Source organism: Micrasema longulum, unplaced genomic scaffold (genome assembly GCF_059751315.1).
Source record: "Micrasema longulum isolate JH-2025_06_02 unplaced genomic scaffold, ASM5975131v1 h1tg000287l, whole genome shotgun sequence".
Classification (NCBI taxonomy): Eukaryota; Metazoa; Arthropoda; class Insecta; order Trichoptera; family Brachycentridae; genus Micrasema; species Micrasema longulum.
This window is the reverse complement of record NW_028277491.1, coordinates 444,566-469,423: the sequence shown is the minus strand read 5'-3', so window position 1 is coordinate 469,423 and position 24,858 is coordinate 444,566. Positions and strand designations below refer to the sequence as shown.

Below are 24,858 nucleotides of genomic sequence, written 5' to 3'. Positions count from 1 at the left end.
TTGAGGTAAATAACTACAGTAAACACGAGCGTTCAAAATATGATCCCTCAACATACGGCCAATTATACGTTTGATAGAACGGACTTTAGTCTATTGCGAGCATTCGCCGGGTGCTTTTCTCCTCGCAATTACTAAAATGCCTACATGTACGCTAAGATACTGCACAAACTGATCTGGAAAAAATATAAAAAGTGATGGCATAACTTTTTACCGGTAAGCAATGTTTTTATCTTAATCAATACCTGTTTAAAATAGCTATTTTAATGTTAAAAAACGTTTTATTAATATGTTACCAGTCGTAAGCTATCTCCTGTCTCTGTCCTGCTCAGTTAGTCGGATGTATAGCGAAACAATAAACAAAGGTGACGCGTATGCCGAAGGGAGCGACATACTGAATAGAACTTACTCAATTCCTTTTCCTTTGGGGACGACTTTTTAGCTCGGATTTGCATGGAGTATTATCTCTATATTTCAATGGATAAAACTACAAAATTTGTCAGTTTCGACAAAAACGAAATCAATTTTTAACTTTAAACTTTTTGTGATACAACCGGCGACGAAGTGAATGATCGACGCCGACGTTCAAGTAATCGTTTGGAAATATACCATTTTAAATTTTTAATTACATTTATTGAGTACTCGTATACAGGGACCGCTAACAGTGACACAACATTACAAGTAACATGTGGTTAGAAGCTCTAAGGTCCATATTTTTTTGTTTTATGTCTGTAATCTGAAAAAGCGTACGAAAGAAATCATACGATTTTGCGATTTTAAAACGTCGTTTTTTTTTATCCTTCTGTTAAAAAAATAAAGTAAATAAACGTTGGTTAAAAACAGTAATTTTCTATGGTTGTTCTGATAAAAAATATACTTGAATAGAATTAAAATATATTACTTTTCGAATGGAAAATTACGCCTTTGAAAATAAGACTAAACTTAGGTACATTGGTATTTATTCAAATACGAAAAGTAAAATTGGTTCTAGTTCTAATGAAGATTGAACAAAAAGGAAATAAATAAATATTGGTTTATGGAAAGAAATACTGTCATTTTAAATCACACAAATCTCGTGATATTTTTCATAAAATCTACGTTAAATTATGCATACAATACTCGCTGTAGCTAAAATATTTGAGTACAAGCTGTTCTTTTATGGAATTAAGTTTTTTTTTTTTAATTTACGGAGAATATTTTGTTTGTAAACATATAAATCCTCACAAACTATCACTTTTTATACTGGCTAGCATACTTATGCTAGAAATTTATTTCTGATACGAAACAGGTGCATAAAAAAGCACAATGTTTGAATTATGTTTCCTTATCTATTGAAGAAAAATATACAGTGTACGGTTCTCGTTAACATGTACAATGAGCGAAAATTACATTCAAATCTTACGGCAGCGATTGATAATACTTACGTACATAGTAAGACTTATTAAACTTGGACTATCTTAATGTAAAAAAGGTGATAGTTTGAATTAATTTACCACATTTTATACTGAATTAACAATTATGTTTACAAGAGCGATACTCATAGATACAAGCGAAATTTATAGGAACACATTAAACCCATAAGTGTAATATTAATAAACTTTTATATAAATTACTATAAACATACGCACAACAAATGAACGGAATTCGTTTACAAATCATTCTTCGTCTTGTATTAATTTACATTAAAAATAAGCGAAATTGAAAATGGGAAATTATACAAATTTAAATAATCTTTTAATTGATTTATTTAGAGAATATTAAATTTAACCAATCTAACCCATTTCTTTTGTATAATAAAATCGAATTTATAACTTTCTCCAAACGCGTAGTGAAATTGATTTCAATCGCAATTTTTATCCCATTTTTATTTCATCACATGTTATTTTATTTTATAAACAAGTCTGTGTTATTTATTTGAGAGAATTGTACATATGCGTTGTGCTCTGGGCAAGTACCTGTATCATAGCGACTAGGTTGTTTAATAATTACGGGTTTATTTTTGACGAGCTGTCACAATTAAATTCATACGAAATAAATTGGCTTGAAGAATGATTTGCCGGTTTTGGCTTTAAATAACAGATTGGACTATTTGCAGTTTTCGTTGACCGGATTATTTTAGTAGAGCATCGCTTCTTATATATATATACATATTTATAAATTCTAATCAGAATATGCAGATGCGCTTATTTCGATTGAAATCCAATATACGAGTACCTATATAAAAAACGTAAGTTAATAAACATACAGTTTATCTTCATAATTAATTTCATCAGAAAGATTCAAAATGAATACCAAATTTTTAATCAATACTAAGTATCTAATATGTATTATTCAAGAAATTATTTGTTAACTATCTGAATAAATATAATTAGCCCATGTTGGTCCACTACAGGGCACAGACCTCCCCCTGTCTCCTGCACTCCTCCCGGTTCTGCGCTGTCCTCATCGACTGTCATTCCATTCAAAACAGTCTGGCATTAAAGGTCTTAAAATGGATTTAAGGTAGCTTGAGATTTTCCCATTGCACGTCCTGTTCCCTCTATTCACTTTCATTTCCTTTTGCTGATACTGTTGTGAGAGGTACTAACACCGACAAATAATATAAGTAATAGATTTGATGAAGCAGAAAGCACGTCTTCACAAGGGAAAGTTGATGCACCGACTATCAATTGATCACTGACCCGAATAGCAATTGTTATGGCGATACTTTGACCGCCAATTTTGTGCACGACTAATGCTGAGGAAGCGATATTTCGAAGATGATAAGCTGTTGGCTCTTTATGCGATTTCACCAGGAACTCGACCATCGGAGTACCTACCTATACCTACTGTCAAATGTCGACGAATCGCGCTGTGACTTTTCATTGCTTTTTAAATTCTAATCGGTGATACTGACTAGAATTCTGTTGATTAAATGTTTTTTTTAAATTCATGTGATGTTTTGTAAAACAAAAAAGCCACATCTTCGGAGGGCCATCAGTTAAACCTAAAGATTTGTAAATGCTCGCTCCTTAAACTATAATTGATAACTCTTACCTTGAATAGACTAAAGCACTTATATTATATCATAAACAACGAAATATTATGATCACATAAATAACAGAATGATAGACAATCAATTCGAAGTTTTGCAACCTACTATGTCTATATTCATAATAACAGAGCATTGTAAATGTTTATTCAATCAGAACATAATGCTCTGGCAAAAAGCACCTGGGCCGCGATTATACAGGCTATCTTCATCGGTACGCACCGAGACGGTATACTTAACTTCTGTACTACCTCTATTTACCTCGGTATGTTCTACCGATTTGTCATTTCGACATCAGATATCATATGATCGAATCCAACCAATGAATGACCCTGAAAATGTAATCCGCGTTCCTTACTTAATTAAATAAAAAATAGTTCTCATTTATATTTTAAATAGGCTATTGTGGTAAAAAGTGGCCACTTCAAAGCGATTATAAACTCCAATAAATTCCAATTCAAGCGAAATATTGCTTGAACATGATTTTTATTTGACTTTCGACAATTACCAAGACGGTATGCTTAACTTTTGTGTATATTTATCTACCGAGCGATTACAAAGCCTGCTCTTTTTATGTCTCGATCCGTACACTCAAAAAGATAGTAAAGCCGATGAAAAAAATATAATAACTACATTTTTTTTACAGTGGCAACATGTTTAGGCCTAGATGCTCTTGTATGTTAATAGGGAGAATCGAGCCTCATTATCTGCGCATCTCTAGCCCTTTGTTTTAAAAACTGACAGTTATGTCAGAATTTAAGTCGACTTCAAAATTTAATTTTTTTGAAATAGGCTTTTAAGAAAAAAAAAGTGGCCTCAGAAGGAATAAAAAATTAAACAAATTATAATTAAAGCAAAAACTCCTCGGCGGAACAAAATTTTTGATACTTTTAATGAGTAGATACATGTACCGTGAGGTACTAGACCCGTCGGTACAAACCAATGTACTTACCTCAAAACTTGAAGAGGGGGGGGGGTGGGGTCGGTACTGTATCTTCGTAATCAATCGGGATAATTTATCTTCAATATTGACGTCATAATGAAGGTGTGTCACTTTAGTGCGTAGATATGTGAACCGTGGCGTACACTTCCCCTTGTTACATATCGATGTACCTACCCAAAGCTCGAAGGGGGGGGGGGGTCGGGTGTGTGTAAGAGTGTATCTTCGTAATCGTTCGAGAGACTTTATCTTCACGGTGAAGGTATGACGTCCTTAGCTTCCCATTGTAATCGCGGCACTGGTCAACACCGTGCGAAAGAACTACTGAAGGGGGAAGACCTAATAAAACTTAGCCGAAACCAAATGAGGGTTGTCACTAAAGCCCTTACACAGGACTGCAGATTGAACCTTGCTAGAATTAAACACCTATACACTATGCAACCCTTTGAGAATCTATCTGATAAATAATTGTTATTCTAAACAACTTACTCTAATAAATACACCTAAAATGTAAAAAAAAATTGTTTTCATAAATATAAGGCAATAAAATATCTAATACATAAAACCTCAATTTTCTTTGATAATGTTTGTTATTGGGTGATAGTTATGTCCGTTTTTTTTTCAAACGAAGAGAACAGGAGGAACAACAATAAAATTACAAAAAAACATTTGCTAATGCTTATAGCGCAAGCAAACGGACCATTTTTGGCGGAGCTCCGGGAGCAACTGGCGTTTTGTAATAGTGGTACAGGCTGGCCTGCGTCACGGGTGAAATTGTCTCTCTCGCTCACGAATATATCTATAGCACCGAGAGTGAGACCTAGAGTGTTTGAGACAGTCATATATTCGGTTTTATTTTACCTTATCGCCACGACAATACGACACATTAATAAGCTTTTGATTATGATTTACTCGAATTTATGATAAAAAGGCTTTTGTGTGCCCAATAAGTATTTATAATTTAATAATAAATTATTCCAATCGATACGTAAATGTATAACGAAGGAACACTGAAGATTTTCACCCAGAATGTATTATATTTACAGAGGAAAAAAAATATTAGATGCCATGTGTACTGGCTACACATCATCGAGAAGGGAGAGTAGACTTGAAGGGCAAGAATTAACTTATGTACGTGGACCTGTCACAGTGACGTCAAAAATATATTTAGCGATGACCCCCATTTTTTTAGATTCGATTAATAATAAGCATTTGGTTTATTTCTTCCGTTTTTGAGTTTGATGTTTTTTATGCATAACATTATATGAAAAACTTATTTATGCATACGAAATAGGACCCCTGACGAGTGTTTTTGACTCGATAGCTACTTAGGTAAAAATCCTAAAATGTTAAATCGAGTAAAGATTAGTTCACCTCGTTGTGTACTGGCTGGCGCGTCTGCCTACCATGCTTAAAGTTTTACAATGTGTTTACATTTATGTGTGTGTACGTATACGTATGCACATATATTTTTATTGTCAACTATTCTAGTTAGAAGCGTAACATAATTCGTGTGTATAAAAAAATATTATGTAAAATAAAAAAAAACATATTTTTAAAATCTACTCGAAACAGTTGCATTTTACCTGGGCTTTTTTATTTTATATGAGTTTTGCCAAAAAATGATGAATATTTATATTTTTTAATTTTACATAAAACATTATGGCTCAAGAATTTGCTATTATAATGATTTTAATGAAATAACATCGAACCAAGAAAATAAGAAACTAAAAAACCTTTTATTTTGAATTTATTTTATTATACTCGTATATTATTTTCAACAGTAGTAAAAATTAAATTTCTAATACGCGATCTGCATAATTTATAAAAAGTCCATCAAAAATGGTTTATTACAGATGAATGTTGAGAACCGGCATGATTTGAGTATTGATGGTATATTATTGGTGACGAATTTGTTTAAAATAAAAGCGAAGGTAAAGTTGAATTGGGCCAACCGATCTAAAAATTTCACACTTGGTTTGATAAAATATCGCACTTGGCAAAAGAAAGCGCTGTTTGTTTTCTTCTTGCGTGCTGCTATTTTGAACAGAGGTGTACATTTCTTTTATCGCGGCGATTTCATTAAAAATACGTGACAAGAAACTGTATGCGCAGCAAATTTGATTAATATTATCAACACATCATGTTGGAACTGTCCACAATTTCAAAATTACCAGGCAGTTGTAATTAATTCGGTTGCTGCACTGCTTGCAGGCGGGTGCTTTTTAAAAGCATAATTTACTCTCGGCCCCCCGGACACAACCCAACGAATGGTTTGTAGTCTTGGCCCAACAACGTGCGATAAACCGTTCACCACTTTTTAAATATACCTTTAATGTTCGGAAGAAGGTGACTAATAAATACAGTTTTCTGTGTGAAATATAACAAGAAGGTTAACCTTCTTTAGCCACCTTTGAGAAACGGCCGAAACATTATAAGACATCCTAAGTATGCTAACTTCCCTTAAATGTTTGATCCTATTCTCTTCTGGATCTCCTTCCTGTCTCCTTCCAAACTCCTTACGCGTTCCTTTCCTCACCATATAATGCGTATAACCAAACAAGCTGCAAGCTCTATCTGCCCACTAAAATACTGCTGCAATTCGAAAATATGTATATTTGTATTTCAAAATACAAATTTTGGCCAATTTTTCACCAGTCTGTTTTTGGCTGACTGGAAGACATTCTTTTAAAAAATAAGTCTGCCACTTTGGACATTGCATATATTTATGTACTTAAAATTTACATTAAAAAATAAAATAAGGTTATATTGAAAAAACACAACAGCATTCAGCCTTTATGCTTTTTCAAAATTTAAAGTTCCCAAAGTGGAATTTATATATTTTATAATATCTATTATTTAAATCCTAAAAAAAAAAAAAATGAAATCCATTATTAAAAATTCAATACAAGTATAAAATATCAAAATGTAAGACACAATTAGGTAATGTAAAATTACTATGTTTTCTTAGGAGTAGAATATTTCAATAACCTTACATTACAGTTTTTTTAAATAGGTATGTGAATCAGCTAAAAAGAAAATTGGTATTATTATTAAAAAAATCTTAAAAACATGTTATATTTTTATTCTTAGTGGTGGGGGTCAGTGCTATGCAAGCTCCTGACGTCACTGCGACCTGTGAAGAACTATTGTGACGGGACGTGAATAGTTCTCCCTCTCCAAGCCCGGGCCTAGCTAAAGACCCTAGCTACTGTGTGGAGGGCGAGAGTTTACATTTTGCTAAATCTCCCCCTCCAAGCCTAGATCCGTAAAGTATCGGGCTATTACGTAGGGGGCGAGCTCTTTTACATCTTCAGGTTTAACCAGTGTTCCTCCGAGGATAATGCTCCTTTTATGGTGTAAAGCATCACATTCACATAGAATGTGTAGGATAGGTGTTTCCTCATCTGCACTGCAGAACCCACATCTAAATGTTTCGGGTAGGTTCATTCTAGCAAGAAGGGTTTTAGTGACAACCCTTACTTGATTTCGGCTGAGCTTTATTAGGTCAAAATCAAAAATTTGCGAGTACCCTTTAACATAAATACCTATACTATTTTAATATTCGTATTTTTATAGTTATGAAATTTGAGCCATAATGTCCCTTTCCAAGCACAAGACTTTTTCTCTCTTTTGGAAAGGCAATGAATGCATAACATCGCTGCTGTTTTCAATATTATCCATATACGTATATCGTATATGTGTATGTCATCACTGTCATACGTATTATTATATAACTTTTGATTCCATTTTCGACATGTATTATACATTTTTATTATTTTTATTTTTCTATTATTATTTTGTATATTGTTTTGATTATTTTGCATATTGTTTTGATTACCTGTATATTGTTTTAATATGTAAATAAATATTTTTGATTTATATATCGAAGAGTCCCGACTTAACACGGAATTTTCTAACAAGTCGGGACATAAAAAACATATAATTGTGTCTATGTAAAATTGTGTATTTTGTGCATTAAATAAATAAATGCAAATTTAAATGTCCCAAGTAAATTTAAGAATCGATCGTTACAATATAATTTAAAATGTAGTAAAAAAAATTATTTATTGTGAACAATAAAAAAGTGCACCAGTGTTTTCGGCGCGATGGTTACGTTACACTCAGGTAAAAATCCTAAAAAAGGAAATCAAATAGAGATATGTCGCCCACGTGGTGTAGTGGTTGGCTAAATTATAAAACATGTGTTGGCAGACCATTCAGTAAATTGTGTAACAATAAAAAGTTAATTGATTATGTATTCGGTTGAGAACAATCGGTGTTCATGATCATTACCAATCCAAGCGAGAATACGCCGTGTTGAGATTATTTGTTTGTGCGGTCAGGAAATACTCATTATACCGTTTCTTGAACTTGACATAGATAAAAGGGAAATAAACTGGCTGCGGCGCGGCAGCCGCCGAGAAATAAACAACTTTTCTTCCTGTCTATACGTGTAATATTTACGTGTTTATTAACTCTGCGAACAGCAACTGTCATTACCAGTGATGTTATACTGTAAAATATATCTATTCATACCTACATTACCAGCGCGAAGTAGTGGAAAGTCAAAACTGAAGTAATTACGAGTACACAGTAAGAGAAGTTATCCCCCATGCCTTTATTTTCTAACTTCAACACATTAAGGTGATTCTGAACAAAAATATAAAATTAATTATTCATAGATGGCGTTTTTATAATTTTTTATTGAAAACTGCATTTTTTACGTTTATTTTCAATGGAAATTTTACAAAACTTGGTTCGCGGAAACTTTACACCATTTTGATTGTAACAAATACCATAACAATATAATTAAAGTGTTTTTTTTACAAAATGGTGTATAAAACAAAAAAAAACTTATTTTTTATCGTAAAAATTGCATTTTTCAATTAATATTGATAAAAGTGCCATCTATGAATAATTAATTTCATATTTTCGTTTAGAATCACCTTAACGAATTACAACAGGGATGGAGATCATTTAAAAGAGAAGGGAATATGGATGTCTAGGCATTTACAGGGCTTATGACCTGTCAATGGCTAGCTTAAAATTCCCTTCTCTAAAATGTTCTCCATCTCTGTTGTAATTTGTTATTTTTAATGACTCCCTAGAGGGTAAAATCCAATCATTCGCCTATAAACATTTGGACAAGCTCAAAATATTGTAATCAAAGCAACTGATCTAAGAAGAAGTTTAAAAACTGGAAAATTGTTTTCAGGTGTTGCCTAGTATGTGATACAATTTAACCACATGAATCTCTTCACAACAATAAATGTTTCAGCTCTTAATTTAATCAACAGATGAAAGAATTCAAGAAATATAGATATTCAAACATTGGCAAAATGGTGAATGTTACACAGTGTGTAAAGTGGCTACTTAAATCAGCCAATGACAGGTCATATGCCATGTAAATGCCTAGAATTCAATATTTCCTCCTCTGAACTATTCTCCATCCCTGTTGTAATTTTATCATCTTAATGACTTCACTAGGGGGTAAAATCTAGTCTTTTGTCTACAAACATTTGGACAAACTTAAAATATTGTAATTCAATATATTACTTCTTAATTGGCTACGGCCTACGGCCATTAACTCTTAAAAGGCTGTGGTAAAAAAATTATTTGCGCGCGGTGATGTAACATCGTGTTACCTCAAGCAAAATATGGAATATTCTGAAGTTCAGACATTAATAAACATACCGTTTAATTATTCCTTTTTCATAGTTTATAAAAATATAATTTAGCCCTGGTATAGTAAATCATAAATATGCAAGTCATCTTACATGCGCGCCCCCCCCGCTCACTGCCAATAGCCGCGTGAATCTCTTTCACACAAACACCAGCCACAGAACATCGTCTCTGTCTTCCTTTTTATGAGTTCTATCTTCGTGCTCACTCTTATAGAGTTTTATTAATGTATAGGTGTCACATTCATTCTTGTGCATCAAATACTTTGCCATTTAAAAAAAAAACGGAATCCCGAAATTGCGTAAAGGTTTGATAATATATGAATATACGCCTGAATGTATGAAGTATGGAAAAAATTTGAATGAATAGATGCGTTATGTTTACTGTTAAATTATATAATTTAATATGTTAGTAAAGTAAGTGTAAATTTAATATTAGTTTGTATACTATGTAATATAAGCTAACTTATGAAATAAAAAAAATATTAATAAGTATATATATTTAAAATGCTGCTTATTTATACAAATTTTACTTTCTAAATTCGGAATTCAAATGTAAGGTTGAAGATTTAAAAAAAATCACCATTTAAAAAAAATAGATAATTATGCCAAGTATTGTATCGTATATGGACTAGGGTAAGTAATACTGTTACTTCACAGCCACGCAAGAGTTGATTAATAATTTAATAAATAAATAATTTTAAATGTTTCATTGGGCATATAAATACGAAAATTTAATGTAATAACTAAACAATAGTAAAGTAGGTTACCTTATTGTATGCCGCATGCCATTATAATTTCCCCTCAATCTTGCTCCTCAAAATCAAACGAAAATGAATCATTTTACGAAATTTTATGGCTGTCGAGTTCATTGTCAGACCTGTTCAAGATATCAAAAATAATTTGCGATTGAATCACATTTCAATGTAACGAACATAAAAAACGATTATTTAGATTAATTTATAAACACGTCGAGCAATTATACCTTAGTATTCACAGTTTGTTTAACAACCATAGATACATTTTATTTAATTAGCCACATGTCTCAATTAATTCATTAACAATTTATTCAAGTCAAAATGAATACTTTCTTTTTCTTTTCTCCAATAAAACAACAATATTATATCAAAGAACGTTAGTATTTTTTTTTGTTTTTTATTTTAAATCTTCTCGTACAAAGAATAAGTACTTTGGCGGACTTATTTCTAAAACCAATATCTTCCAGCCAGCCAAAAATCAAATTGGTCAAAAATTTTTACTAAAAAAATAATATATATATTTAAAAAATTAATGAAAAAAAAAAACTTCATCAACTAAATATAACAGCTTTTTTTTTAATGAAGAGATAAGGCTTGAACATATTAACTTTAAAGAAAGTGCATTAAGTTATACATTTGAAGGATGACGAATGTGGAATGAGATAATTTAGAGTTATTTTTATCGTTGATGTATATTTTGAGTATGCCCAAATGTTTGCGGACAAGACTAGATTATACTCCCCAGGAAGCTATTTCAATTGAAACTTATTGGTAATGTAATTTTTCTTCTCTTCCTTGAGAAGGGATATGGTCAGGGCATTTATAGAGCTTATTAATTATCACCTATATCAATAAAGGTTTAAGCTCTTTTACTTCACAAAAATTAACAGTTGACGAAATGTCAATGTTTAAAAATTGGCGAAATGAATACAGTGTAAAGTGACAACTTAAGCCTGTTATAATTTATAATTTTTTGTGATAAAACTAGACGAACACATACGAGATAGCTGAAAATGGACTTGCAGTTGTTCAAAATTAGCTAGAACAAACTCTCTAATATTGAATGTTAAGAAAACGAGTTATTTAACCTTTTCCACCACACCAAGAAGCAAACCAGATGAGTTCCTAATACCCGTATGCAGAGACAAAACTTAAGGTGAGGAAAGTACATTCTAATTTCAAATGCAGAGAATAACCCGAAGGTGAAGACAATAGAATGTACTTTCCTCACCTTAAGGTTTGTCTCTGCATACGGGTATAAGACTCCAAAAACATAACTGCCAAAATAAATTTAGCTGCAACTGTCCTAGAATAGCACACTCCAAAACTATTCAATATCTTGGGCTTAAAATAGATGAGAACTCGGGACGGGACATTCATATTAGTAACACGGCTAATAAACTCATAAATCTAATGTTTTTCTTTAAGACAGTTAGAAGCATCGTAAGCAAAAATGATTTGAAAAATATTCTAAGCACATGGCCAATCTCTTTTAGAATATGCAACTATAGGGTGGGGATCCTGTGGAGACATGTGGAATATGTAAAAAAAAAAATGGAACACTTTACAGCCTTCCTCAGAATATGTTTCCCTAGTGAAAAGAACTTATAAATTTATTTTGTATAAAACATATTTCGTATAGCATACAATAAAAAATATTTTAAAAAGCAGCCAATAGCAAGTCATAAGTCCTGTGAATGCCTAGACTTCCATATTCCCATCTAAAAAATGTTTTCACTCTTTGTCACAATAAGTTTTATTAAATTGTTTTAAAAATATGAACGAACGGTTGGATCTGAATCGCATTTACCGACTAATAGAATAATCTACCAGCTCTTTTACTAATCTGATAAGAGTTGTGCACTGGTTAGCGGTGAAATTACCAAGTGTATGTACATCGGTTGTTAATGTGCATAAAAATATATACCCACTATCCACCTAATATTGCAAGGTGAAATATAGGAATAAGGCCGCTGTGAGCTACCGAACTAATATGCGAGACTAATTGGATGCGCTAATGTTGGGTATTTTGGTAAAATCTCCGCACACGATTAGACATAATTAGAGATTATCTTTCTCAATTAGTTAAAATTTAAACGTGAAAGTTTATTAATGTATAAAATTTAAATGCATTTATTTATTATTACGTTTTGTATAATTTCACACATACCTCCAAAGACACACAATACTACATGACGAAGACTTGATTTATTACTTACATATGTATTAGATTTAAGTAAACGCTATTAATTAAAAAAAATAAGATTACATTTTTTTATTATACCTTGTTAAGAGAGCTTGGGTAGCTCCAAAACTGGTCGGTAATAAAATTAATAATAAGTGGTTAAAAATAATGCGTTTAAAAAAAAACATATAATGAAAAGTCACAAATTTAGGACTTCAAATACAAACTTTATGGAATGATTTTACTTTAGCAAAATCAACACATGGAAGAATCTAAGAGCTATGGATGTTCAAACAGTTTAATGAATGTTACACACTACTACACAGTGAGTAAAGTGGCCCCTGAAATCAGCTAATAACAGGTTATAAGTCCTGTAAAATGCCTTAACTTTCCAGTTTTAACGCACGTTTCAAAAAAGTTCTCCCTCTCATTTTTATATTGCATCGAAATTTAAACGTTTTGTTTTTAATTTGATCGTTGACCAATATTTCTTTATGAATAATTACTTTTAAGAAATATGAAATAATATACGTACAATATTTATATGGCACCTACATTATAATAATGTGTCTTAACTGGGGTAACTTGCGTCGAAGACACTATACAAAGTATCTAGGTGCTTTTTCTTTTTTTTAGAATTAAGAATATTTGTCTACATAATATAATTATGTTAGCTTTTTTATATCAGGATTGATTTTATGTATGTAGGTACGCTCATTTCAAGATGAAAGCAATCTTTAAAATGTGGAGTGGCAAAATAAGTGCGCAGATTATTGTAAATTGAAGAAACAACAATTCAAAATTTAAACTGAAGGTTAAGAAATATGTGTTAAATAACTTATAAAATATGAACATGGTCATATATTTACTACTTTAAAATTCAAAATAAACAAATTCTTCCATTTAAAATTTGTAAAAAAATAACATATTAAATGAGAAACCATTTTCAAAAAAAGGCAAATAATAAACTACGTAACCAACGGGTGTTTTTTGTCGTGATATAACTTTCTGTCTCTTGTAAAACTAATGAAGACAATTTTATTTTACGTTTTTGCTTTGTAACTTTTTAAATAAAACGCCTTTTACTGGAACAACGCTTGCGGATTGTAAAAATTATCTTTAAAAATTAGTGTTCATTCCAACCATTAGTTTCGTGCGTGATGGGTTAAGCGACATTATTTCCAGAAATGCTTCTGAAATTTGCCTCCACGACCCTGTGATTTGACGCCATTTGATTATTTCCTATGTGGACATTTTTGTCGGATATCATTTAAAAAATATAAAACTGCGTTTTTATCATTTCGGACACAATACTACAATACATAACTAAATTATAACAAATTAAGTAATATAATTTTCTTTTGAAATTTTTCCGGCTTACAAGAGTATACATATCCCGTTCTAATCCAGGTAATTACATTTTATTAGTAAATTCATCATCATCATCATTCCCTTTCCGCACCTGATGGTGCATAGGGCACTGAATTGGTTCACCAATTGCAGCGTATCTTGATCATTTTTGTTACGTGAAGGTAAGATGATCAGTCTTACGCTTCAGGTATCAGTCCAGGGACTATGAAATATTCCGGTGTGAAAATACCCTTGTAAATAAATATTTCATATCGACCATGTCGGGAATCGAACCCGAGACCCCTTGCATGGTAGGCAAACGCGCTAACTATTACGCCACGAGGTCCACAAATATATATTTATGATAATAGTAGTAGTAATCTATTGATAATAGTAATTTATTTACATAAAATTAAATCAAAGAAAACGAAACCAAAGAAGGAAAAGAAAAAAAAAACATCTATTATGTGCAAAGTAAATACACAAAGAACAAACAAATGGTGTAATATTATACTTGAATTTATGTTGTATTTACAGTTTATCAATTTATTTTAGTTTCACCAGTTATTGTGAAATTATAATCAATAGCATGCATCAACCTCTGGGGTTGTATTTTGAATCTTTACCCTCGTAGAGAGTGGTTGATTTAGGGATATTTATTTTTTAATGCGACGAAAGTTTTCTTCATACAATGGCCACACTGATGATTAAAAAATAAATGATGCAAAAAATCGTTTTAAAAAAATAAAAAATCGAATTCGGTTTGATCAATTCAATCTAATAAAGTGTTTTGAGTAATGCGTAAGGTCGCAATAATGTTCTAAATGAAAATGATTTTGTTTGATTTCACGCGTTCATATTTGTTGGCGTTTAATTATCAGTGTGGCCATATATACAGCAACGTGTAAACGCATGTAAAAACTAAAAAATCCTAAATCAATGACTCTTTCTGGGGTAGGGATGATTCAGAATAGCATCTGTGGGACTCCCTAAGACCAATATCCGAAAAGAGCTTATTTCAATTAAAAGTTGTAGATGGCTCGCTTAAAAAACACCCGATATTAGGCTATTGTATACCTACCTACATATGTACTTTTACAATGAGCTAAAGTAAAATGGCGTCTAAGATTTAAAAAAACAATTGATTTTAGACTGGTTTTGTTCTGCGGTAAACGGGAATTTCGGATGGGTAATCGACTTGCTGAAAATATAATTGTTTAATTCAAATAACATCAATATCCACAGTTAGAAATGATTATTCGGTCAGTCGCGTCTGCCAATTCATGGGTGCTTTCGTTTTTTATGAACCCGCATTTGTACGTGGTTATTACAGCTATTAAATTTCGTTCCAATGTCCGGTGAAACTTTCTCAATGTTTTCGTTTGCCTTTTTCGGAATAATCAAAGACAGATTGTCAACTGTTTAATTTTCTTCTCATTGTATCTATTAATAACCCATTGAAAAAATAATGTATTTATACATATTTTTATATAATTTTAAGAAACCCGTTCGGGTTATATGAGAAATATTATAAGGTCTGCGCTTCTATTATAAACGCTCTCGCGGCAGTAGAAAACACTTTTATAACGCGTATTTACTTGGTAAATACCATTGTCATCTTAATTCCTCGACATGCCTTATAAAACCAAGTATTTTTAAAAGTAATGACACGCAAACGAGCCCATAGTTACAAAATTTGTTTATTTAAACCAGGGCTGTATTCAACGATGCATATGCTTTAAAAAATTGGAGGTTACTCATTTTTGGTACATAAAAATGTTTGTTTTTTAATGCTAATAATCAACATTAATTTTTGGTGGATCCCAATCAGATTCTTTCCTTAAATTCCTTATAATTTCGATCCGTTTAGTTCTGTTCATTGGATTTTAGGGATTGCAAAAATAATATCAACTCACGTGTAAAACGTTTTCCTATAAGTGTAGCCCTGGAAGAAAAAAAGAGCTTTGCATTTGCGCTGCTAGGCGTAGTTTGACGTTTACAAAAAATGTTTTTTATATTTTTAAATATTAATTGTTTTCAGCTTTGTTAATCATAAATGAACAAATATTCACCATTAAAAATATCCTTACACAATATTTTTTCGAGAGGTTTTTACACATTTTCATGACACAAGCAGGCGTTTTGGTTTCGATTCTAAACGTCACGCCTGGCTGGCGGTGGAAGAACGACTAAATACACGCTGGGCAAGACTGAGTGTTTGGGCATGAGTTAAGTGTCATCATTTTTTAAGATTCAGAGCATGTCTATGTGTATTAATATGTCAATGGTAAATACGCTCTTTTAAAGCGATTTAGAGCGTGAAAAAGTTTTTTTTCTATTGCAATCTGAATATAGTTTTTCTGACACTCTCTCGTAGATGGTTCCCCGATACCTTGTGAAAAAGACAACTGCACGTCGGATTAATTATGTCTAACTAAAATAGTCGAAAATTGAAGTCTCGCATTCCCGTTTTCCGCACCCTAACTGATTTGGATATTTTCAAAAAGAAAGAGTATCAAAAATATTATTTTTGTTTCTGCATGTTTCGCTTTTTCCAAAAATAGTTACTATTTTTGTATACCGTACGTCCGGAGACGGCAGATAAACCAGAGCCTCGATTATGATTGGCTATCTTCATTGGTATACTCGTATACTGAGACGGTAAAACTAATATCGATATTTATGTACAAAAAAATGTATATTTGTATGAAAATTCAAAGTGTATTCGTTGGTAACCGGTTATTGATGTTTAGAAAAAAAATTGTAAACATATTCTATTTCTCATACTGAAAACTTAATTTTACTTTGCAGATAAAATTGATATAAATTTTAACTTGCCATCAGAATACGGACCCAGGTGCTTTTAAGTATTTTTAAATGGTACTAGCTTCTACAAAATATTTTTTTTCAAAACAAACCGATAAGGATTTGCCGCCTATGGTTGATATTTATAGTGTAAAAAAACCATCGCTCTAGTGCCATACTCCAGGGAGAAAATACGGTTATGCTTTTGTATGAAGAAAAGTCAGACCACGCATCCTCTTAACTTCTCATTGTAATCGGGCCCACGACATCAACAAATATATGAAGAGAAACTTAATGAGACTAGCAATTAGTATAACGTACACCGGCATGACTACCTTTATGTAATTTAAAATAACGTGTTATTATGGTTTGTCATAATGCATAATTTCACCCGCTTACTATTCATAAATCACACGTAATTATTTAAATGTTTTTAATATTATTTAAATAAAGCGCGGCTTCATGTCCCTTATTGCGTAAATATTGTAATTAAAACTAATTAAAACATGAATTGTTTTGATAGCGGAGTAATTATTTGACGGTCAGAAGAGAAACATTATTACCCACGGACGCTTTTACCGAATTGGATTATGTTAAAATTTGTAATCGGAGATAGCAATGCTTGAGGAATTTTGTATAATTGTTTTACAAGCAACTTTCGTGATTAACATGCTGACAAGTAATATGATTAATAATTTGATTCGGTATACAGGTAAAACATTCAAAATATGTGTTTCACGTCGACAAGATCTTTTTAAAATATATTTGACGTGAGGCTGTGATGAGCGTTGACGACAAAATCAGGAAAGGAGTTCTGCGTTGGTTTGGACTTTTCTTTGCAGTCTCAATCCTGGGGATTGGTTTGCAGCAAAGTCCTGCATCTCGTCCTCCATTGTTCTCTATTTTCTGCAGCCCTCTTTAGCTCGACATATGAGGCGCAGTTAAAATCTTCGCGCACTTGCTCCAAATATTCTCGTCGGGGGCGCCCTCTATAATTTGTCCCCTCAGCCATTCCCTCTATGATGTCATGCAGGAGACCCTTATGGCGCATAATGTGGCCGATCCATCGGGCTCGCCTCTCTGAGATGGTTTTGATTAGGTGCCTACCTTCTTCGATTCTGTTGGTTTGGACATGTAGAGCAAATGGACGGCGAAAGAACTGCCAAAAAGATTTACGATGCGAATGGCGCAGGGCTCTTGGCCCAGAGAGTTAGGGATACGTTATTATTTTTTTGTAATATATATCTTTATATGAATAAATAGATAAAAGTCGATGGATGTAAAAAATGGGAAAAACAGAGATAGACGTGCCATGATCAAATCCAACAAATGTTTGATGATGGACATGTCAAAACTGTTAACTTTAATAAACTTTCGTATTCCACATAGACCAACAAGACTTAACTTTTGTTTTAAAGTCATCATCGTGGTACTAATTATTTATTGAATTTGCCGATTATTCGCATGCAGTGACTTGCAAATCAATACAGTGACGGTTTAGATTTATTTTATACCACGCTGCTGATGATCAAGTCCTGTGTTTTGAAAAAGAATTAACAATAATTAATTCAAATAATGATTAGTTCTTCACTTTTGTTATAACTCTTTACTCTTGTGTGTATAATTATTTTTTAAATTGATTATTGTTTAATATTAATATTTACATAAACCATGAAGTAAACTTTTTAACTTTCCTTTTATAGCACTTTCTTTTTTTTTCTTCTCTTCCCCTTTTTTCTGCTATTTTCTTTTATTTACCTTTCTTTTATAAATGTTAATTTTTATATTTATTACAGATGTAATATTTCTTTTTTATATAATAAATACTGTTTACCATTGTATACTTTTCTCGATGTTTTTGTTATTTTTTTAATATTATGTTATATTTTGTTGTATTTTTTTACTGGTTTTATTGTAATTGTGTAAAAGGTTCATGGAACCGTAAATAAATAAAAGTCGGAATAATCGGCGTGCGTGCGTGAGAAGATGTATGAATGTAGAGGAAGCAAGGTGTGTATACAAAGACATTGTGACATGGGGTTTTACCACTGAAAGGGATCGGCGCAGCCTGACGGTTAAATTGTTTTAAGATTCATTTGTTTTTTTTTTCTTTTAAAAGAGTATCAGAATCATTTTTTTTGTGTCGGTACCTTTTAGATTTAAAAAAAATATTTATTGTATTTGTATGTCCGAAGACGGCAAATAAATTTGGGCGTTTTTTTGGGTTTTTGGATGGTTATTGCTCCCTTAAGAAATAATTTATCAAAAAAACAAACACGTTAATGGTAAATATCTATATTGTGCGAAAAAATCACTGCTTTCGTGCAATAATCCTGGAAGAAAATACGGGAATACGTTTGTATGAAGAAAAGTTAGACAGCCTTTTCTCCTAAGGGCGCGAAATTGGCATACAATGTTTACTGCAGGTATAACTACTGACATATGCAAAAGTATCAAAACATTACAAAAAAATTATACGCTAAGAAAAACAAATAAATTTGTCTATAAATAACTAAAATTTCTATGTGTAATACTTAAACATAAATAATCAAATTAGAATATTGGCGAAAATGCTAAAAAATGCCTTAGTTGTATGCACAATTCAAAGTATCACAAGGATGTCATCTTATTTTTTTTTTCTTAATACTAAAATTAAAAACATTATAAAGCCAATTAAAAATAAATTTTTTCTTCGTTTATTTACTCAAAAGTTCTTAACATTCATTGATTTTTCCGTAAGCCATTTTTATATAAATTTGTATAAGGCGAAGCGAGTGAATAATTATGTTTTCTGTTGAACGCAAACTCTTAATAAAAATTAAACCCGAGATAAACATCGCAGTTGGATGGACGTCGCGTTGCTTAAAGTATTGTTGATACATCTACTTACCAAAAAAAAATTTTTCGAGCATCCTACAATTTTTTTTTTCTTAAATAAAAAAAAAACATTTGCGTTCTTATGATTTACCCAGATATTTCATTTTGAGAGCCATTTTCAACGAGTTGTAAATGTAAATAACAAATTATTAGAAAATAGAAATCAAGTTGGGGTAGAGTGGTATTCGAACCACGGACCTTTGAGCCGCGAGTCCGAGACACTAGCCACGGGACCACAACCAGATTGTAATGCGTAACTCACTCATGCTGGCTAGCCCCTCCTTTAAAAGCACATGATGACTTTACTAACCGGACGAGATATAACATAAAAAATGAATACATAAAAATAATAATAGTATTAAAAAAGAAATTAAAATACATTATAAATCAATATAATTTTATTCGATCGTGAACAAGAATCCTGAACGAGTGTTTTTTATTCGATGGCTACTATCAGATAAAAATCCAGAAAAAAGGAGTGTAGATTGCAGAATTTCTTGCCAATTAATGTTAAGCAGACATTAGTCTAGAGCTTACTTCTTCCGCTCCTTGATTATTATAAAAATACACGCGGCCTTAATTCCAAATGTATAGATTTCTACAATGAAGTGGTGGGGTGAGAATTTGATATAATATGTTTGACAGAGACATGGCTCAGTGCCAGTGTTTTAAGCTCGGAACTTTTTACTCCTGACTTTGTAGTGTTTCGGAGAGATCGTGTCATATCTAGTAGTGCTCACAGGCAGGGGGGGGGGGTGTTTGTTGGCCGTGAGACACAGATAAGCGATGAATATATAAAAATAAAATTAAATATTTTTTTTTTGTAAATATTTTATTGAGAAATCTTGACAAAATAAGCATAAAATTACAAAATGATTGGTACATACATAAATAATAATAACGTTTTTACCTCTCTAATAAAGTGAAACTCGTGTTTAGAGAGGGTTCGTTTTAATTTTTTTTTTGTAGTATACACATATGTATGTATTACATTTTATTTAAATTTAATTTTTACTAACAGATGCCTTAAAATGAGATATTATATACTAAAGGATACATCATTTGTTCACTGTATGAAGATGTATGTTATTATTGATAAGTTGGAACGATTGCTCTAATGATTGTATACGTTTTATCTTTAATCTTCGCAAATTCGACCACATAACCGAAAATCGCACGCAACTACACTGGCTTAGTTCCAGGCATGGAAGAAACATTCACATTCTATCACTTCTTCACAATATTTTAAATTATCCCACTTCGCCTGTTAATTTAAGAGAGTTCTTTCAACCTCTTTCACAACATGGACTAACTCTTCGTTCTAGTAACGATAGGACTCTTTCAATACCCATTCGCTTCTCTAATTTTTTTGACTCCGCTTTCACATAGTAGCTGCTCGATTATGGAATAATCTACCAACGAATGTAAGAGACGCACGCCCCCTTCTTTATTTATATTCAAATCACGTATGAAATGTCACTTCGCGAATATATATTTTTTCCTTTTTGCTCGCTTTTTCCTTTCCTTTATTTTTAATTTAAATTTATTTTTTTGTTTTAAAAAAATGTGTATCTGCTCCTTTCATGCTAATTGTTAGTTTATTGAACTATTTTATTGTTATTTGTACTATCAAAATTAATTATCATCTAAATTGAATCACAAATTATGAAATAATTAAATTAAAATTTTAGAAACCTGATCTTAACTCGCGGTGTAATGGTCAGTGCGTTTGCCTACCGTGCAAGAGGTCTCGGGTTCGATTCCTGACATGGTTAAAATGAAATATTTATTTTAAAGGGTGTTTTCACACTAGAATATTTCATAGTCCCTGAAGCGTAAAACTGATCATCTTACCTTTATGTAACAAAAAAAATATCAAAATACGCTGCGATTGGTGAACCAATGCAGTGCCCTATGCCCCATTAGGTGCGAAAGGGAAATTATGATGATGATCTTAACTTTGCTACACCATGTTTTATCAAATAACTCATCGGTTTTATATTTTTTGACTTTAAAATATAATACAGATGACAATTTACTACAATTATATTTATGTTATTTACAAATTTATTATATTTCTCGACTTGCATTATACTTTATTATTATTATTTGTGAATACTTGTTATTGGTTTCGAGCCCGTGCAATGTTAAACTGTTTTAAAAAATCATGACCTTTATCGACATGGAAATAGATTTTTTATTCTGATAACATCTGATCGACGTTTTGTAATAGAAATTGCTAACACCATCAGCTTTCTCGTCTTCCTGGCCAGGCGGAAATGATAAGTTCACATCTACTTCCTACAACTCCATAAGATCTTCGCAAATCACATATATTGAAAATCACATTATGCATATAAATTATCACTAACTTGTTACAATTATTATCAATTTAAACGTATGCTATTAATATCATCGGTGGAAATTTAAAATGCTATAAGGGACTGCGTGGTTCAAATTAAGAAAAATATTTTTTTTAAATATGTTTTTTGGTTTGCGTTAATTTATGAAAACAGTTTTAAATAGAAAAATAACATAATTTTCTACAATATTTTGAGTTTGTCCAAATTTTTGTAGACGAGAACTTCATTTTATAGACGAGGATTCAACTCCCTGGGGAGCTGTTTATATTAACATATAACAACAGAGATGAAGAACATTTAAGAGAAGGTAATATAGAAGTCTAGGCATCTACAGGGCTTATGACCTGTCAATGGCTGGTTTAAGTGGCCACTTTATACAATGGATGTTTGTAGGTGAAATAATTCAATTAGATGAATCTCACTCGCATAAATAAAGGTTTCAGATCTTTAACTTCACAAACATCAACAGATGAAAGAATTGAAGGATTATAGATGTTCAAATATGGGCAAAATGGTGAATGTTACACAGTGTATAAAGTGGCCACTTAAACCAGCCATTGATAGGTCATAAGTCCTGTAGATGTCTAGACTTTTATATTACCTTCTTTTAAATGTTCTTCATCTCTGTTGTAATATGTTATTATAATTTTCATTTTGTGTTCATTAATTACATAGATTAAAAGAAAACTTGTCCTATATTTAAAAAAAAAAATATTCATTTTAATTTCAACAAATTTCAAAAAAACAGGGATAGACTACATTTTAGAGATAGGAATATGGAAGTCTAGGCGTTTACAGGGCTTATAACCTGTTATTGGCTAGTTTAAGCGGCCACTTTAGACACTGTGTAACATTCACCATTTTGCCTATGTTTGATCATCCATATTTCTTCGATTCAATGCCTAGGTTTCCATACTCCTTTCTCTAAAATGTTCTCCATCCCTGTTGTAATTTGTAAATCTTAATTACTCCCTAAATCTTAAATCCAGTATTTTGTCTACAAACATTTGAACAAACATATTATTTTAATTTTCTTTTGAACAATTTAAAATTTATGTTTGAAGAACTAACTTTGAGGCCATTGATTATATAATTGAAATAAAAATAAAAATACCTTGTTTATTACCACTAGTTATTTATTTACTTATCGACCAGTTTCGGAGCTACTGTGTGCTTACTCCATACCTACCTCCACAAACACGAAATACTAATGAACACAAAGACTTTATTTAATACCTTCATACGTATTATATTTATGTAAACATTGTTTAAATAATAAAGAATTATATTCAGTTTTTCTATCGACATTTCTTGGTGGAACTGCATTTTAATTATAGTAGTAAAATACGTTTACATATAAATATATTCCACTTTTATTTATAAATTTTTACCAGTGACCGGGTTTCGTCGTGATTGGCATTGTCAGACTGGTGACGATGTCGGTCACGACGAAACCCTGTCACTGGTAAAAAATTATATATAAAAATGGAATAAAACTATACAGGTATTTTTATTACTATAATTAAGGATTATATTCATTAAAACGCGGACGCAAACGTGACTTGGGAGGATGCACAGTAGCTGGGGGCTGACAGAGCTGCTTGGAGGATATTTGTGGACACCATATGCTCCAACTAGGGAGCGGACATGGAATAATGAATAAATGAATGTTGCAACAAATTAAGATTATGATACTCGATTCTACACATACGTGTACATTTGCATTTATCGGATATGTTGAATAGATAAAAGTATTTTATGTTATTATTAATGTTTATGTAATTCAATTGTAAATATTTTTTTGTGTTTGTGAATAGGGCACTACACTGGAACACTAAATTCAGGGTACTTCGATCATTTGTAACATAGAATAATATTATAGTATACCTACAATATTTTCAAATACCACTGATTTTCTTAAATTGAACGGTTTAAGTAGGTAGGAAGTAATTGCCTTAAGGCAATACGCCCGCCCTTTTGCATATGTTTGTAAACTGCATAAGCGTTTAAATAAATTTAAAAACTTAAAAATAAAGTGACTAATCTTACGCTTTATGTACCAGTCCAAGGACAGTAGAATATTGAAGTGAAAACCACCTTTGAACAAATATTTTACGTTGACCCTGCCAAGAATCGAATCTGGAACCTCAACCGTGGTACGCGAATACGCCAAACACTGCACTACGAGGCCGACTTATCCCCACTCATTTTAATTTTCCGGACTTTTATCTGAGAGTAGCCATCTAGTCGAAAATACTCGTCGAGGGTTATTTATTTATTTCATTTCATAAAGTAATTCAACAAAGATACATACTTGAAAACAAACAATTTGAAGTTTGAAAACAAACAATTTGAAGTTATCTTAATTACAGAATTACACAAAATTAAAAGAATTACTTGTTGTTTTTTTTTTGTATATTTTAAATTTCTTACAGAATACAATGAAAAATAAGTTTTACGCGTGTACTTATTAACTAAGATTTATTTCTAAGAGATTGTTTGCAAAAGTTTGGAGAGTATCATATCAATGTCAATTTTGTTATTTCGGCAGTATATATTATATTCCCGACACATGCGGGCCATAGGTGTGTGGTTACTTGAAAACAACGGCAGTTGAAATATGTCCCGATATCTGAGTGCTCTCATCCCGTATTAATGTTTGCTTTATTTGGGAGGTAAGCATCTATTTTATAGTTCAATTTAAGAAAACAAGCGGCGTTTTGTCAGGGAATCAAAATGAAAAAGAGTTAAGACTTGCTCGTAATTTGAATTTGAACGTGGGTTAGAAATATGGTTCTACTTCATACACAGAACTGTATTCTTCATCCGCCTGGATACAGACAAAATAAATATATAAATAATGAGATT

General features: G+C 31.7%; 1 protein-coding gene across 1 annotated transcript in view; it reads right to left on the bottom strand.

Moving 5' to 3' along the window:
• Positions 1 to 24,858, bottom strand: part of LOC148282815 (uncharacterized) — a 51,562-nt gene that overhangs the window by 11,650 nt on the left and 15,054 nt on the right. The gene's annotated exons all lie outside the window — the stretch shown is intronic.